Genomic DNA, 15,710 nt, shown 5'->3' with positions numbered 1-15,710 from the left:
AAAGGGCATTTGCCCCAGAGATTTTTCTAATCCTGGACCATGGTCCTGGAGTAGACTAGCACAGGATAAGGTAAAGAATGAGAAAAAAGAGCGGCCAGTCAAAGCTGAGGTATTGGGTTATTGAAGCCTTTAAATGAAGGCTTTTGTGAAAAGCCAAGTCTTAAGCTTTTTCTTAAACGTTTGCCTACAAGGTTCTAGTCGAAGGTCCGTGGGGAGGGCGTTCCAAAGTGTGGGACCGACGGTCGAGAATGCACGTTTCTTGAGCAATGACTTGGCTGGAGATGCATAGAGTGTGCCTAAATAACTGGTTCTGTTCGATCTGGATGATGAGTGATGACGAAGGGGGCAGTTTAGTTCTAGCGAGGTTTGGGAGTGAATGGTCTTGTGGGTTATGGTTAGAACTTTGTACAAAATTCTAGATTTAATAGGGAGCCAATGTAGGTTCTTAAGGATTGGTGTGATGTGTTCTCCTCTGCTGGAATTGGTTAAGATCCTGGCAGTGGAGTTCTGTAACATTTGTAGTGGTTTGGTGGTGATAGCTGGAAGGCTGATTAGCAGAGAGTCGCAGTAATCTATTTTTGAGAATAAAATTGCTTGGAGAACTGTTCGAAAGTCCTGAAAATGGAGGAAAGGTTTCAGCTTTTTTAATATGTGAAGTTTATGAAAACATTCTTTTGTTGTATTATTGACAATTTTTTTTAGGTTCGGCCTGTTGTCAATAATTACGCTGAGGTCTCTTACGTGTGTGGAGGAGGTCATTTGGAGTGTGATGAGGTTGTTGACAGCCTGCACATTGTCATCCTGAGTGATAAACATAAGTTCAGTTTTTGAAGTATTGAGTACTAAGTTAAGGCTGGTGAGGAGGGTGTTTATGGACTGTAGACAATTATTCCAGAAATTGAGGGTGTTGGAGATTGATTCTGTGACTGGTATCAGAATCTGGACATCATCGGCGTAGATGAAGTGCGTAACCTTTAGACTTGTGAGAAGTTGGCATAGGGGGAGAAGATAGATATTAAATAAGGTGGGGGAGAGGAAGGATCCTTGAGGGACTCCGAGTGTGGACTTGACCGGGTGAGAATCTTTATTGCTTATTCTAACCTTGAAGCTCCTATTGTCAAGGAATGACTTGAACCAGTCAAGGGCTGTTCCTGAAATACCTATGTCTGAGAGCCGATTGATGAGGATGGGTTGCTTCACCGTGTCAAATGCTGCAGGTATATCGAGAAGTGCCAGAAGGTAGGGGGTCTTTTTCTCAAGGCCTGTGAGGACGCTGTCTGTCAGCGAGATTAGAAGGGATTCTGTATTGAGAGATTTGCGGAATCCGAATTGGGCAGGTGTTACAATCTTATGTTCCTCTAGGTATTCCGAGAGTTGTTTGTTAACTATCTTCTCCATGAGTTTGGCGACAAACGGTAGGTTAGCAATGGGGCGAAATTTGGCCGGGTCCACTGGGTTCAGGTTGGGTTTCTTGAGTAGAGGTTTGAGGGTGGCTAGTTTCAGCGAGTCCGGTACTAATCCTTGAGCTAGTGAGCAATTGATGATCTCTGCTAGTGGCTTAGCGATGGTGTTTGGGATAGTAAGCAGTAGTTTAGATGGAATGGAGTCCATCGGATGCATGGAGGGTTTCATCTTTTGAGAATAGATTCAATTTTGAGCGAGGTGGTGGGTTCGAAGGATTCTTGGTTTACTTTCTGGCTAAAGGAGGGAGTGTAGTGTGACGAAGGTTCTGTATTTGAGGCTGCCAGTGGAGCTATTAGATTGTGGATTTTATTTTCGAAAAATTGTGCAAGTTCTGAGCACCTGGATTGGGCTTGATCGTCAGGAATGACTGAAGAAGTGGGTTTCATGAGCTCTGAGACATAAGAGAACAAAGCTTTGGCATCAAAGGAGAAATTGTGAATTTTACGGGCAAAGAAATCTCTTTTTGTGTGAAGGATGATGTTTCTGTAGATGTGCATGAAGGTTTTATACTCAGTTAATGTAGCATTGGAGGGTCTCTTTTGCCATGCGTGTTCTTAGTGTCTCAGTTCTAGTTTGAGGTTTTTTAGTTCTTGTCTGAAATTAGGTTTTTTGTTTTTAATGGAAGGGTCTAGCTCTTTTGTTTTTACGGGGCATATTTTTTCTGCCACCTTGTTTGTGATATTGTGCCACGAAGTGAGGGCTGCCTCTGCGTCAGAAGGATCAAGGTTAGCAAGTTCCGTTGATAGATGGGAGGTGAGGTCGTCCATGGAGCAGGAGTTCCTGTAGTGGATTGTGGTTTTGGAGACTGGTGTAACTGGGCTGTCCTTGATACAGAGGTCAGTTGTGATCATTAGATGGTCTGACCATTGGATAGGGGAGCAATGAAGCGGGGAAGATTGGGTGAGGCCTGAATTTATGAATATGAGGTCCAAGGTATGCCCAGCTTTGTGCGTGGGACTATTAACGATTTGTGTGAAGCCCATGGCCTTGAAGGAAGATAGCAAGGCTTCGCAGTTGGAGGAGTGGGGGTTCACGTCGATGTGAAGGTTGAAGTCTCCCATGATGATGGCTGGGTTGTCGTTTTTGATATGTTTGGCAATGAGCTCAATGAGCAGAGAAGGATCCGAGTCTAGGAGGCCGGATGGAGCGTAAAGTAAACAGATTTGGAGCTGTTTAGAGCTGAATAGAGCGAATTCAAGTCTGGAAGTATGTTTAGTGTTCTGTAGGGTTAGTCTTAGCTCTTTTTTAGCTGCTAAGCAAAGTCCCCCCCCCCTTCTTTTTTTAAGTCTAGGAATTGAAAAAATATCATAGAGATGAAGGGGTAGTTGATTGATTAGAGCTATATCTGTGAGTTTCAACCAGGTTTCTGTGATAGCACAGATGTCCGGTTGTGAGTCCAGGAGGTAGTCATTGACTATATGTGTTTTTTTTTGTAAGGGATTGGGCATTGAAGAGAGTTAATGAAAAAATGGAAAGCCCAAGGAATTGAGTGAATGGGGAGGTCATTATGGGTATCAGTCGCTAATGCTGGAGAAATGTAGGGTAGGTGCGTTTTTTGCGGTTATTGTAGAGGTTTTTGATGGTAGGGATAGGGTAAAAGAGCATGTTTGAAGCGCAAAAGAAAAATTAAAGTTGAGGGTAAGTTGAGGATGAATGGAAGAGGCCTCAGGAGGCGAGAACTGCTGGCTGTGTAGGTAGAAGCACTTAGTGGTCGCACGAAGGGGCGCACAAAGGGGCCTACCTCTTTGATACGCTCCTTTGGCGCGCGGCACCGCAGAAGAGCGCCCTAATTTAAATGGCCGTGTGGGCCCGCCTCCCAGGCGTCAAGGGGACGTGGCTCCAGAGTCAGAATTGTGGCTCAGGGGCGCAGGGAGGGTCGGGGGGCGGCGCAGAGAGTCGGTGCGGTCTTACTTTTTCTTTTCTTTTCCTTTTGGTTGGTCGGGTTGGTGGTTTTTTTGGGGTTCTTTGAGTTTTCTTGGTGTTTCCTTTGTAGTTTTTTTACTTCCTTTCACTTGCGGACTCCTCTCTCCTTCCGGGCTTCTTCTTAGCTCCTTCACTTCCGGTGGAGGAGCAGGGTAGCCCCGGGACAGTTTTTCGGGGTTAGCTGAGGCGGAGGCATAGGTCGGTGGTCAGCGCACAGGTCGGAGGATGGCGGATGAGGTCGGTGGTCAGCGCACAGAAAGGACTGGCCGCAGAAGAGCGCCCTAATTTAAATGGCCGCGTGGGCCATATAAATATATTATTGTGGTTGACCGAAAAGGTAGTCAGCTTTGATAAAATAACAACTCCCTGGTAAGCATTGGATGTGTAGCGGGAGACCTGGGACCCTAATGCGGGTAAGGTATGGTCGATGTCATTTTGGAAAATGCTGCCAACTGGGATGGTTATGAGGATGCACCCATCTCCGATGTGGGATCAATGTTAAGGTAAGAGGGTCTCTGAAGGAGGATTAGGGGGATTGTCCAATGGGAGGCCGGGGGCAGGGGATAGAGCTTGTCTTTCAGGGGGGCCAGGGGAAGGGGCCTTTCCCATCAGGGGTGGGGGAATTGTCTATCAGGGGGCCAGGGGGAACAGGGGTCTTTGACATGAGGAGGCCACCGCCACCACTGCGTGCATACTTTTTATTTTTACTTTGGGGCCCCGGGTTGAAACAGGGGTCAGCAATGACCCCATCTCAACCTTCCCATTTGCCAGCAGTTTATGTTTTGGGCAGCCAACAACCCTTTAAGACTATGGCAGTAATCTGAGGTTGGGGCCGCCATCGTGTTAAAGGGCCCCTCACCGCATTCTTTTGTTTCATGGTGTTTGGCCACAACACAAAAGAACGCGCCATTGAGCCACAATGTGTTTTGGGGGTGACACCTCCCTGTGATAGTGGGACCCCTTTTGTGAGAAAACATCACAGCTTGATGAATCTAGGGATAAGTGAGGAGAAGGGTGGGGGCACTTCTAGTGAACTTATCTGGATAAACATTGATATTCAGCATTTTATAGTTTAGGAGGTCATTTACTAAGTTATGATATTTATTTATGCATGGGGAAAATACCATGGGGTTTACTAAGTTTAGTAAATCCCAAGGTATTTTCTTTGGTGGTAAAATAGTACAGGGAAAAATACTGCATCTTAGCTGCCCCTGCAAATGCTGTGCGATGGTGTCCCTGGACTGTGAGGATGCTATGCATTGAAGGAGAAAATCGACCCTGAGTAACACCAGTCTTTCACCCTCATTTCATGACCCTTCATTCCAGCACCTCCTTTCCATTGAAAGTGGCCTGCCTCATGCGCATTTATTCCTTGGAGGTATTTAAATGTCTATATCATATAAACTCTATTCTTTCTTTCCTCCAGGGTATGCATATTTAGATCTTTAAGTATCTCCCTATTCTTTATGATGAACATCATTGACCAATTATATATCTATTAATTTAAAATATTTATTACCTACCTTGCTTTCGAAATTCTAAGTGGAGTACAATTTAACATTCATAAAATTTTACAAACATATATGAAACAAAGGTCATTACTGACTCAAACGATCAGCACTATTGGCTCAACTTTAGGCTGTTGAGATAGCTATTTTGAATCTGTATTCCTGTAAGTTTGTTATTCTGTTTTCATGTCTCTGTGATCTACTAATTATGATTATAATCTAATCCCATGTGCTATGTTATCATGTTCCTACAATCTACTGATTATGATTGGTTCCTATTTGCCTGGTTAAACATAAAAGCTTATTATTTGGTCTGAATATATTCAGTTTATAGCTTTTTGAAGATACAGTCTCCAGAACTGTATATGGTATTCCAAATAAGGTTTCACCAGAGACATATACAGAGGCTGTATCACCTTTTTCCTGCTGGTGATACCTTTCCCTATACATCCAAGCATCCTTTATAGAGATGTGATTCGGCCGAACTTTTTGGTTCTGCCTTCGTTATTGGCCCGCCGCAGGAAATTTCGTTTTCCCGCGGTTCGGGCCAATTTTATTTCGGATGCCCACGAACTGAAGCCCAAACCTGCCCAAACCCTTCAAATTAAATTATTACAAAGGGGGTTGTAAAAAAAAACAAAAAAACAACAACCCCACCCCAACCCCACCCTTCTGACCCCCCCAAAACTTGCCGAAATTCCCTGGTAGTCCAGCGGGGGTCCCAGGAGTGATCTCCCTCTCTTGGGCCGTCGGCTGCCAGTAATCAAAATGGCACTGATGGCCCTTTGCCCTTACTGTGTGACAGGGGCTATCGGTGCCATTGGCCGGCCCCTGTCACATGGTAGGAGCAATGGACAGCTGGTGCCATCTTAAAAAATTTTGTGGGTTTTCTTATCATTTCATGGCCCCCCCCCCCAAACGTGATGAAATAGGAAATATCGTTTCTATTTCCTACTTTGTCACAAATGAATGCACATCCCTAATCCTTTAGGCTTTTGCCATCAACATGAGTACCTATTTGGCCACCTTAAGATCATCAGCAATGGTCACCCATCAGCTGAGATTACCCCCGGATCCTACTGTTGTTTTGTGCACAATCTATATATTTAAAAGTTAGTACCGATTATATCATCAATTCTTAACGTCACAGTATCTTGGGGTACTCCTGCAGACAGAAATATAGAGGTTCATACTGAGCAAGATGGAGATGTCGTTGGAACATACCCCAGGTAAGTGATCTGTTGAACAAACCTATCTAAAGTTACCCATTTAAACTTACTCTGAAGTGGCTCAGGGTAATACCTTAAGGGTCGATTTTTGCAAACACGCGCGCGTGTCCATGTGCACACGGTTCCCAGTGCACGCACATGGATGCCCTGATTTTATAACATGCGCGTATGTTATAAAATATGGTTCCTGTGCACACATGTGCGCTGGATTTTAATATCCACGCACGCATGTGCGGGCAGGTCGGACATGCACATGCCGGGGGGGGGGGGGGGGGGTCGTGGATTTTAAAAGACAATGCGCAGCGATGCGATCGGGCCTAGACCAATTCCCTCCCAGTCCGCTTCAATTAAGGACAGGACTGGGAGGGAACTTTCCTATCCCTCTTCCTCCTCTGCGTCCCCTTTTTTCCTCTCCTCCCCAACTCCTTCCATTTACTTAAATAAGGAGCCTCTCCACCAGTGGAGCCTCTTTCCAACCCTCCCAAGACTCACATGCCAGTTCTTAAGATTCGTCAATCTATTCTTAAGAACTGGCATGTGTTACAGTTACATGACATTTTTAAATTACCTCCACGGATTACTTTTTCGCGTGCCATGAATTTGAGAGATTTGCTGGTAAGATCTGACAGCTCTGTTGATACTAGATTACATGACATCGAGCCTGGATCACATTATCCCTGCAATACTTGTTCAGTTTGTATTTCTTCTATGACTATTCAGGATCATTTGATCGTGCATACGGGTTATATGATTAACCTTAGATATCATACTACCTGTGACTCTACAATGGTTATATATCTTATTCAATGCCCTTGCCTGTTGCTTTATATTGGCAAAACAAAAAGTCATCTGCGGACGAGAATGATTGAACATCGGTCCAATATTATTTATTTATTTATTTATTTATTTATTTATTAGTTTTTATATACCAGGGTTCCTGTATAAAATACATATCACCTCGGTTTACAAGGAAATGAAACTAACGCCTCGCAGGGCGATTTACATTGAAACGAGAAAAACACTTCAAACAGGTAACAGATAAAGAGGTGGGCATAACAGGGATTATAGGAAGAAACTATAGAAACGACATGTGTTTAGCATGTCCAATTTGTTTTGATAATGCTGCTGGGAAAACTATGTACAAACCTATGTACAGGGGGAGGTGGTTCAAAGTCTATCCTTTGGTAGAATACAGAGATTGTATTCTTTCGACTCTTAGATGTCCGGGAATGCTTGTGCGAAAAGCCAGGTCTTTAGCTTCTTTTTGAACGTAGTGTGGCAAGGTTCTATACGAAGATCCGGTGGGAGCGAGTTCCAGAGTGTGGGACCCGCAGTGGATAGAGCTCGTTTCCTCAGGGAGGTTTTCGCCGGCTGGGTTACAAGCATGTTCTTATAAGCATTTCTCGTCGGTCTTTTGGAAGTGTGTAGCTGTAGTTGAAAAGTTAAATTGAGAGGAGAGATGTTATATAAGGCCTTGTGTATCATCATGATGCTTTTAAAGTGAATCCTGTGTTTAATCGGTAACCAATGCAGGTGCTGGAGGATGGGGGTGATATGATCCCTTTTTCTGGTGTTTATTATTAAAAATAATAGGGAAGATGAACCTCTGGTTCTACATTGTACTGAACTGGGACACACTTTCGATGATCTAAGATTTTGTGCGATTGACCATATCCCTGCACATTGGCGTGGTGGAGATCGTGAACGTTTTCTTTTACAGTCGGAACAATGCTGGATTTATAGATTAAACACTGTTGCTCCACTGGGTTTAAACAGCAAGTTAGATTTACATACATTTCTTGGGTGAATGCAATTGTTTATTGGTGTCTGTTTGATTAATCCAGCATTGACACATCATGAATGATTTACCTGGTTGCTGACATCACATAAACCGCTGAGGATTTAAAGAGACGCGAGCCTCGGCTTCAGTTCCTCCTCCTGTTTTTCCTGATAAGATGGTTGAGACGCCTTGTCCCGTCAAAATGGGTAGCTCTGCTTTTCTAAGATAAGTATCCGCTTCTTTATCATGACTTTACCTAATCTAAAATGGTGATATTATTAATTTTTTAGGTTATTGACTCTTGTTAAATGTTCTCGATATGCCCCTGAGGAAGCTGAATAAGCGCCTCATGTTCCAAGCAGTTTACCACTTGCGAATGCAAATTAGTAATTTGGTAGTCAGGGGGCGGAGTTTATGTTAAAACAGGAACCAGGTTATTGAGAGAGAGAGAGAGAGAGACGTAGAGAGGAGAGCGAGAGCAGAAGAGAGAGAGAGACTGAGAGAGATAGAGAGAGGATGAGGAAGAGAGAGAGAGGAGAGAGACGAGAGAGAGAGAGAGAGAGAGAGACTTACTATAGTGCCTATGCCCTAGACAGGTATTTGAATTCCTTATGGGAGGGCCACCTACTAACTCGGGGTGGGATTAGATAAGCGCGTTCATGGGGTCGGCTACTGACAACTATCGTGTGATGAGCGATGATGATTCCTCGGATACCGACAATATCGTTTGCTGCTGCGATTGTTTCTTCGGGTGTTTCCCCCCTCGCAGCACCGGGAACACATCGCGAATGGCGCTAATGTTTTCGCAAACGGCAAAAACATCACCGCATGCGATGTTTCCCGCTGCACGAAAGAAGCCTCATTTGCATTGGAAACGCCCCCTAATGCGTTACCAATGCGATATTGGAAAATGAGGCCCTAAGTCATCTTAAATGTTATGGATGGAGGACTATTTTAAATAATAAGAAAAAAAGCATATAAAAAATAATTTTTTGATGTATTAAAGTATGATGAAGGTGAATGATTGAGAAGACCGGTTGGTGTCTTTTTGATAAAGTCACACAACGTCAGGCTTGCTGACACCTTCTTAGGCTACTATTTCAAACAACTTTGGGTTCCACATTTTTTTGATTAGATTTCAATTACCCCAATATTGACTGGGTAAACGTAACATCAGGACTTTCTAGAGACATAAAGTTCCTGGATGTAATAAATGATAGCTTCATGGAGCAATTGGTTCAGGAACCAACAAGAGAGGGAGCTATTTTAGATTTAATTCTTAGTGGAATGCAGGATTTGGTGAGAGAGGTAACGGTGGTGGGGCCACTTGGCATCAGTGATCATAACATGATCAAATTTAAACTAATAACTGGAAGGACAATAAGTAAATCTGCAACTCTAACACTAAACTTTCAAAAGGGAAACTTTGATAAAATGAGGAAAATAGTTAGAAAAAAACTGAAAGGTGCAGCTGCAAAGGTTAACAGTGTTCAACAGGCTTGGACATTGTTTAAAAATATAATCCTAGAGGCGCAGTCCATATGTATTCCACACATTAAGAAAGGTGGAAAGAAGGCAAAACGATTACCGTCATGGTTAAAAGGTGAGGTGAAAGAGGCTATTTTAGCCAAAAAAAATCCTTCAAAAATTGGAAGAAGGATCCATCTGAAGAAAATAGGATAAAACATAAGCATTGTCAAGTTAAGTGTAAAACATTGATAAGACAGGCGAAGAGAGAATTTGTAATTAATTTGGCCATAGAGGCAAAAACTCATAATAAAAACTTTTATAAATATATCCAAAGCAAGAAACCTGTGAGGGAGTCGGTTGGACCATTAGATGACCGAGGGATTAAAGGGGCTCTTAGGGAAGATAAGGCCATTGCAGAAAGTCTAAATAAATTCTTTGTTTCCGTGTTTACTAATGAGGATGTTGGGGAGATACCAGTTCCGGAGATGGTTTTCAGGGGTGATGAGTCAGACGAACTGAACAAAATCACTGTGAACCTGGAAGATGTAGTAGGCCAGATTGACAAACTAAAGAGTAGCAAATCACCTGGACCAGATGGTATGCATCCCAGGGTACTGAAGGAACTCAAAAATGAAATTTCTGATCTATTAGTTAAAATTTGTAACCTATCATTAAAATCATCCATTGTACCTGAAGACTGGAGGGTACAATGGATGGCCAATGTAACCCCAATATTTAAAAAAGGCTCCAGGGGCGATCCGGGTAACTACAGACCAGTGAGCCTGACTTCAGTGCCGGGAAAAATAGTGGAAACTATTCTCAAGATCAAAATCGTAGAGCATATAGAAAGACATGATTTAATGGAACACAGTCGACATGGATTTACCCAAGGGAAGTCTTGCCTAACAAATCTGCTTCATTTTTTGAAGGAGTTAATAAACATGTGGATAAAGGTGAACTGGTAGATGTAGTGTATTTGGATTTTCTGAAGGCATTTGACAAAGTCCCTCATGAGAGACTTCTACAAAAACTAAAAAGTCATGGGATAGGAGGCGATGTCCTTTCGTGGATTACAAACTGGTTAAAAGACAGGAAACAGAGAGTAGGATTAAATGGTCAACTTTCTCAGTGAAAAAGGGTAAACAGTGGAGTGCCTCAAGGATCTGTACTTAGACCGGTGCTTTTCAATATATATATATAAATCATCTGGAAAGGAATACGACAAGTGAGGTTATCAAATTTGCGGATGATACAAAATTATTCAGAGTAGTTAAATCACAAGCAGACTGTGATACATTACAGGATGACCTTGCAAGACTGGAAGATTGGGCATCCAAATGGCAGATGAAATTTAATGTGGACAAGTGCAAAGTGCTGCATATAGGGAAAAATAACCCATGCTGTAGTTACACGATGTTAGGTTCCATATTAGGAGCTACCACCCAGAAAAAAGATCTAGGCATCATAGTGGATAATACTTTAAAATCGTCGGCTCAGTGTGCTGCAGCAGTCAAAAAAGCAAACAGAATGTTAGGAATTATTAGGAAGGGAATAGTTAATAAAACGGAAAATGTCATAATGCCTCTATATCACTCCATGGTGAGACCGCACCTTGAATACTGTGTACAATTCTGGTCGCCACATCTCAAAATAGATATAGTTGCGATGGAGAAGGTACAGAGAAGGGCAACCAAAATGATAAAGGGGATGGAACAGCTCCCCTATGAGGAAAGGCTGAAGAGGTTAGGGCTGTTCAGCTTGGAGAAGAGACGGCTGAGGGGGGATATGATAGAGGTCTTTAAGATCATGAGAGGTCTTGAACGAGTAGATGTGACTCAGTTATTTACACTTTCCAATAATAGAAGGACTAGGGGGCATTCCATGAATTTAGCAAGTAGCACATTTAAGACTAATTGGAGAAAATTCTTTTTCACTCAACGCACAATTAAACTCTGGAATTTGTTGCCAGAGGATGTGGTTAGTGCAGATAGTATAGCTGGGTTCAAAAATGGTTTGGATAAGTTCTTGGAGGAGAAGTGCATTAATGGCTATTAATCAATTTTACTTAGGGAATAGCCACTGCTATTAATTGCATCAGTAGCACGGGATCTTCTTAGTGTTTGGGTAATTGCCAGGTTCTTGTGGCTTGGTTTGGCCTCTGTTGGAAACAGGATGCTGGGCTTGATGGACCCTTGGTCTGACCCAGCATGGCAATTTCTTATGTTCTTAGCAAGGAATATGGGGAGGCTGGGTTCATTTTAGACCACAACCTCCCATTTGGTAGCTGTGGGGATTATTTACAAAACTTGATAACAAAGCATGCAAGGGGGCATGGAGACTGGATTAAATACTGGCCTTGTGAGAATAAAAGTTGAAGATGACAAAGTCTCATATGCCCTACCAGCAGAGGTGGCAGGGGTCACTATTTAAACACATTTTGGGCATGGGAAATGTGGAGGGAGGGCAGTAGTGGATAGAGGGTTGAGAGGTCAGGTACAAAAGAAGATGCGGGGAGCAGGAGGGTGGAGGTGGTTGGTGTTTTCCGGTTGCATACGGATAACTCGCATGCTCTTCTACTCAAAGTGGAAGAACCTCAGCTGGGTGGACTGAATAGGCCAATTTGGTCTTCATTTACCATTGTCTGCTATTCTGCAAAGTTATTTATTACAACCACACATTTTGGAATAAAAGGTATGCACCTTACACTATGACTATAATCTGCATTTTTAAAAATGTTCTCCCTTTAGTCCGTTCTGTTCTTGCCACGTTTGTGCTTTACTTATTTTCAGGTGATGCTTCCATGGCATTCTAGTAAGGTTCTGCACATCTGCACCCCAGTTTACCCCATAACAGCAAGGAATGGTTAACAGGAGGGACTTTTAAGAGTTTGTAATGCTAATATTTCCTAGCAATGAAAAAAGTACTAGGACAGAGCAAAAGGGATATCTTAATGATTTGATTTGATTTGTTTTAACTACCAACTGGATTATCTCACTTTTCTTTAGAGCCATTGCCTGAAGGAGAATATGTTCCATACTTGAATTTGCTTAATTATTGCAGATTGAGAGTTGTCTATTGAAGTTTTACATGTCAGTGAATCTGTCTTGGAAAATAAAATATGTTGAGCCTGAAATCTTGGAAAGAAATGACTGCATATGATCTTTAGCTATTTTAATGATCTCTTTCCAAATATGATGGATATTAACCTCGTGTTTTCCTGTTCTTCACTGCTAAAACTCAAGAGAACTTTATCTTGATGCTGTACTGTAAGTTCAATACATGGAAGTTAATTGAACTGTGCACAGAAATCCATTGCTTTTTCTACATGAATTTGAATATTCTTAAACTCCTCTCTGCTGGTCATTCTATAATTCTATTTTTTGTTCATGGACTGAAAAAAAAAAAAAAAAAAAGCAGCCATATATTTTAAAAACTTCACACGTAATGGCACAGTGTTATTATGAGAAATCATGAGACTTAATGACAAAATAATTTTGCCTACTGGAAACTAGCCATTTCAATAAGCATGATCAAAGAATCACTTGGAGTTCTATGCTGTAAAATTCCTAAGTCAAATTAATGGCTGAGTAGATGAAGATATAAGTCTGCAGCATTTTTTCTCATGCTAAAAATAATAAAACTATTTGAGCTTGTTCAAGAGATATTTGTTTGGCACTGTCTGAGAGACCTACTCATGCACATAGGGACTTATTTACTAAGCTGTGCTAAAGCATTTGTGCATGGAAAACCGCATTTACTGAGAGGTTAAATGCATTAGCACAGTAAAAATGCAAATAACATGCAGAACCTGCAATGTTCCAGGTGTTATTTCATTGCCCCCAAACTCAGTATAGTGCAAGTTTGCAAATGAATTGCTTTGCATGCGAAAAGCATGCTAGTCAGCTTATTGGCATTGAGGTGACTATGACAGCACATGGAAAATCATTGCATGCTGAGCTACCCCTGGAAAGTTAGCCATACCTCAAAAGTTGTAGCTAAAAGTCCCCCACAAGCATCACCAGCTGAACATGCCTGGTAATGACTCCAGGGTGGCATTTAAATTGCCCCCTGACCCCACCCCCACCCCGGACCCTCTCCCAGGCTTACTGGGAAATCTCCGGTGGTCTAGTGGAGACGGGAGCAATCCCAAATCGCTTCTGCCCCACTGGCACCATTCTTCAAAATAGTGCCAGCTGACCCCCAAGTGCTCCTTTGCCCCACATGTGAAAGGCTATGAGAGGGACAAAGAAGTACAAGGGGCCAGCGGGAGAGGTGCGACTTGGGATCACTTCGTCCCCACCAGGCCACCGGGGATTTCCTGGTAAGAGTTGTGGGGGAGGGGGGAGGGGGGAGGGGGGAGGGGTTTCTGGGGGTGGCTAAGCCACTTTTTGCAAAATAGGGTTAAGGCTTCAACAGCATGGACAGGGCTTAATCATGGGGGTTTTGTTTACAGTTCGGTGCCCAGTGGTGGTGCAGGGTGGTGCTGGGACCACTAGACCCTCACAATTTTTGCACAGGTGAGGTTGGGAGGCTTTTCATAGGCCTTAGGGCACCTATAAAAAATGGCAGCACCTGGTCCATAGCCCATGGGCATGAAGCAGCTGTGGGACCAGCCAGGCCCACATATCCATAAGAAAACTCAATAGGGAATTTTCCTTTGGAAAAAATGCTTACAGACTCATGGATGCATGCACCTGCAACCTCCCTGGGCAGTCTGGTTATTGCTCCCTGAATGCTGAGGGGATTATAAATCTCAAAAACTGGTTCCAAACACATTATTATAATAAAAAGGTACCATCCATAACTTTTTTTGCTGATCTTTATTTCTACATTGGATGCCTCTGAAATTCAAAGAACAGAGGCCTCAGTGGCATAGGCTTTATTTTCTCATTCCATGTTCATATGAGTCTTCTATTCCTACATGTGACTCAGTATCGTAGCTAATTAATTTTATGTTTAAGAAATAAATTCTAATATGTTACTCTTTTTTGTCAATGAGCAGCCTTTAATTTATACAGAAATGATAAGAATTACTGTATCAATAGAACCTACCAAAAAACAGCCATCCGCTGAGTATTACAAGACTCAACAGAAGGCTATGTGGGTGAGTGTTAACTGTGTGAAGAAACGTGAGCAATACTGGCAATGGGATGAAGCAGAAAGGTCAGAACCGAGAACTGAAGAGCACAGAAAGGGAAAAAAAAAAATGACGGCAATGATGCATTGAGCCCTAACAGAGGTAAATAGGTGGAAGCACAGAGTCTGTGGTTTGAATTCAGAAAGGAGTTTTTCTCATGCTGTCCTATGGAAAATGTTCTTATTGAATAAGCTCGTATAAGCAGGGACCCGAGGTCATCACAAACCTCCTGTTGCTGATTTTCTTTGGCTGGGAAGGGAGGCATTTTTCACCCCCCTGTGAAAATCAGTCCCGCTATTCTCCTCACCCCTCCCATAATCTCCCAATTGATCTTGGAGGTTGCAGAACCAGGCTGCAGCAGTATAAAATCATGTGCGCATGTACGTATGGATAGCCAATTTTATAACGCGCACATATATGCGCATATGTTATAAAATTGGCGCGTCCATGTGTGTGCGCCAGCAAACGCGCACACATGTGTGCACGTGCGCGGGTCTTAAATTTTACTTCTTTGCTTTTTTCATTGCCACAATAAAGTTGAATCCCTGCTAAAAATGTGAACTCTATATTGGAAGATGGGGACTATAAGAACCCTTAATTAAATAAATAAATAAATAAATAAATAAATACATAAAGTATAACCTCCTTGAAAGTGTAGGGAAATCCATGCTCCCTCACAAAATTCATTAACTCGCCTCATCCCACATGGGAGGGGATTTTCATTAGTCTATAAATCAGAACCCTTGGAGCATCAGCTGTTTTTGGGAAGAAACATTTGTGAGGGAGGCAGTGTGGTTGCTGGCCCCAAATCTCCTGCTTCTCATTGTTTCAGTGGGAAGGCCGCCTATTCCCTTGTTTTGTCTGCTAAAAAAACATAAAAAAAATAAAAATTGTCATGCTGGGTCAGACCATGTTCCATTAAGCCCAGCATCCACCAGGCTCTATCTGTGGCTAATCCAGGTCACAACTACGATCCACTAAGTAAGTAGGTCTCATTCCTGTTACTCACTCCCAAGGACAGCAATAGCTTTCTTTAATCTTTAGTATACTTGGCTAATCATGTGTTATGTGCTTTTCCTCTGGGAACTTTTAATACCTCTCTTAAACCCCACTATGGGTTTGTCAAGGTGTGGTCAAGGTGACTATGCTAGTCACCTTGACCACATCCTCTGGCAACAGATTTCACAGTTTGATAGTAC

The sequence above is a fragment of the Rhinatrema bivittatum genome, chromosome 1 (assembly GCF_901001135.1).
Source record: "Rhinatrema bivittatum chromosome 1, aRhiBiv1.1, whole genome shotgun sequence".
Lineage (NCBI taxonomy): Eukaryota > Metazoa > Chordata > Amphibia > Gymnophiona > Rhinatrematidae > Rhinatrema > Rhinatrema bivittatum.
This window is presented reverse-complemented; position numbering follows the sequence as displayed.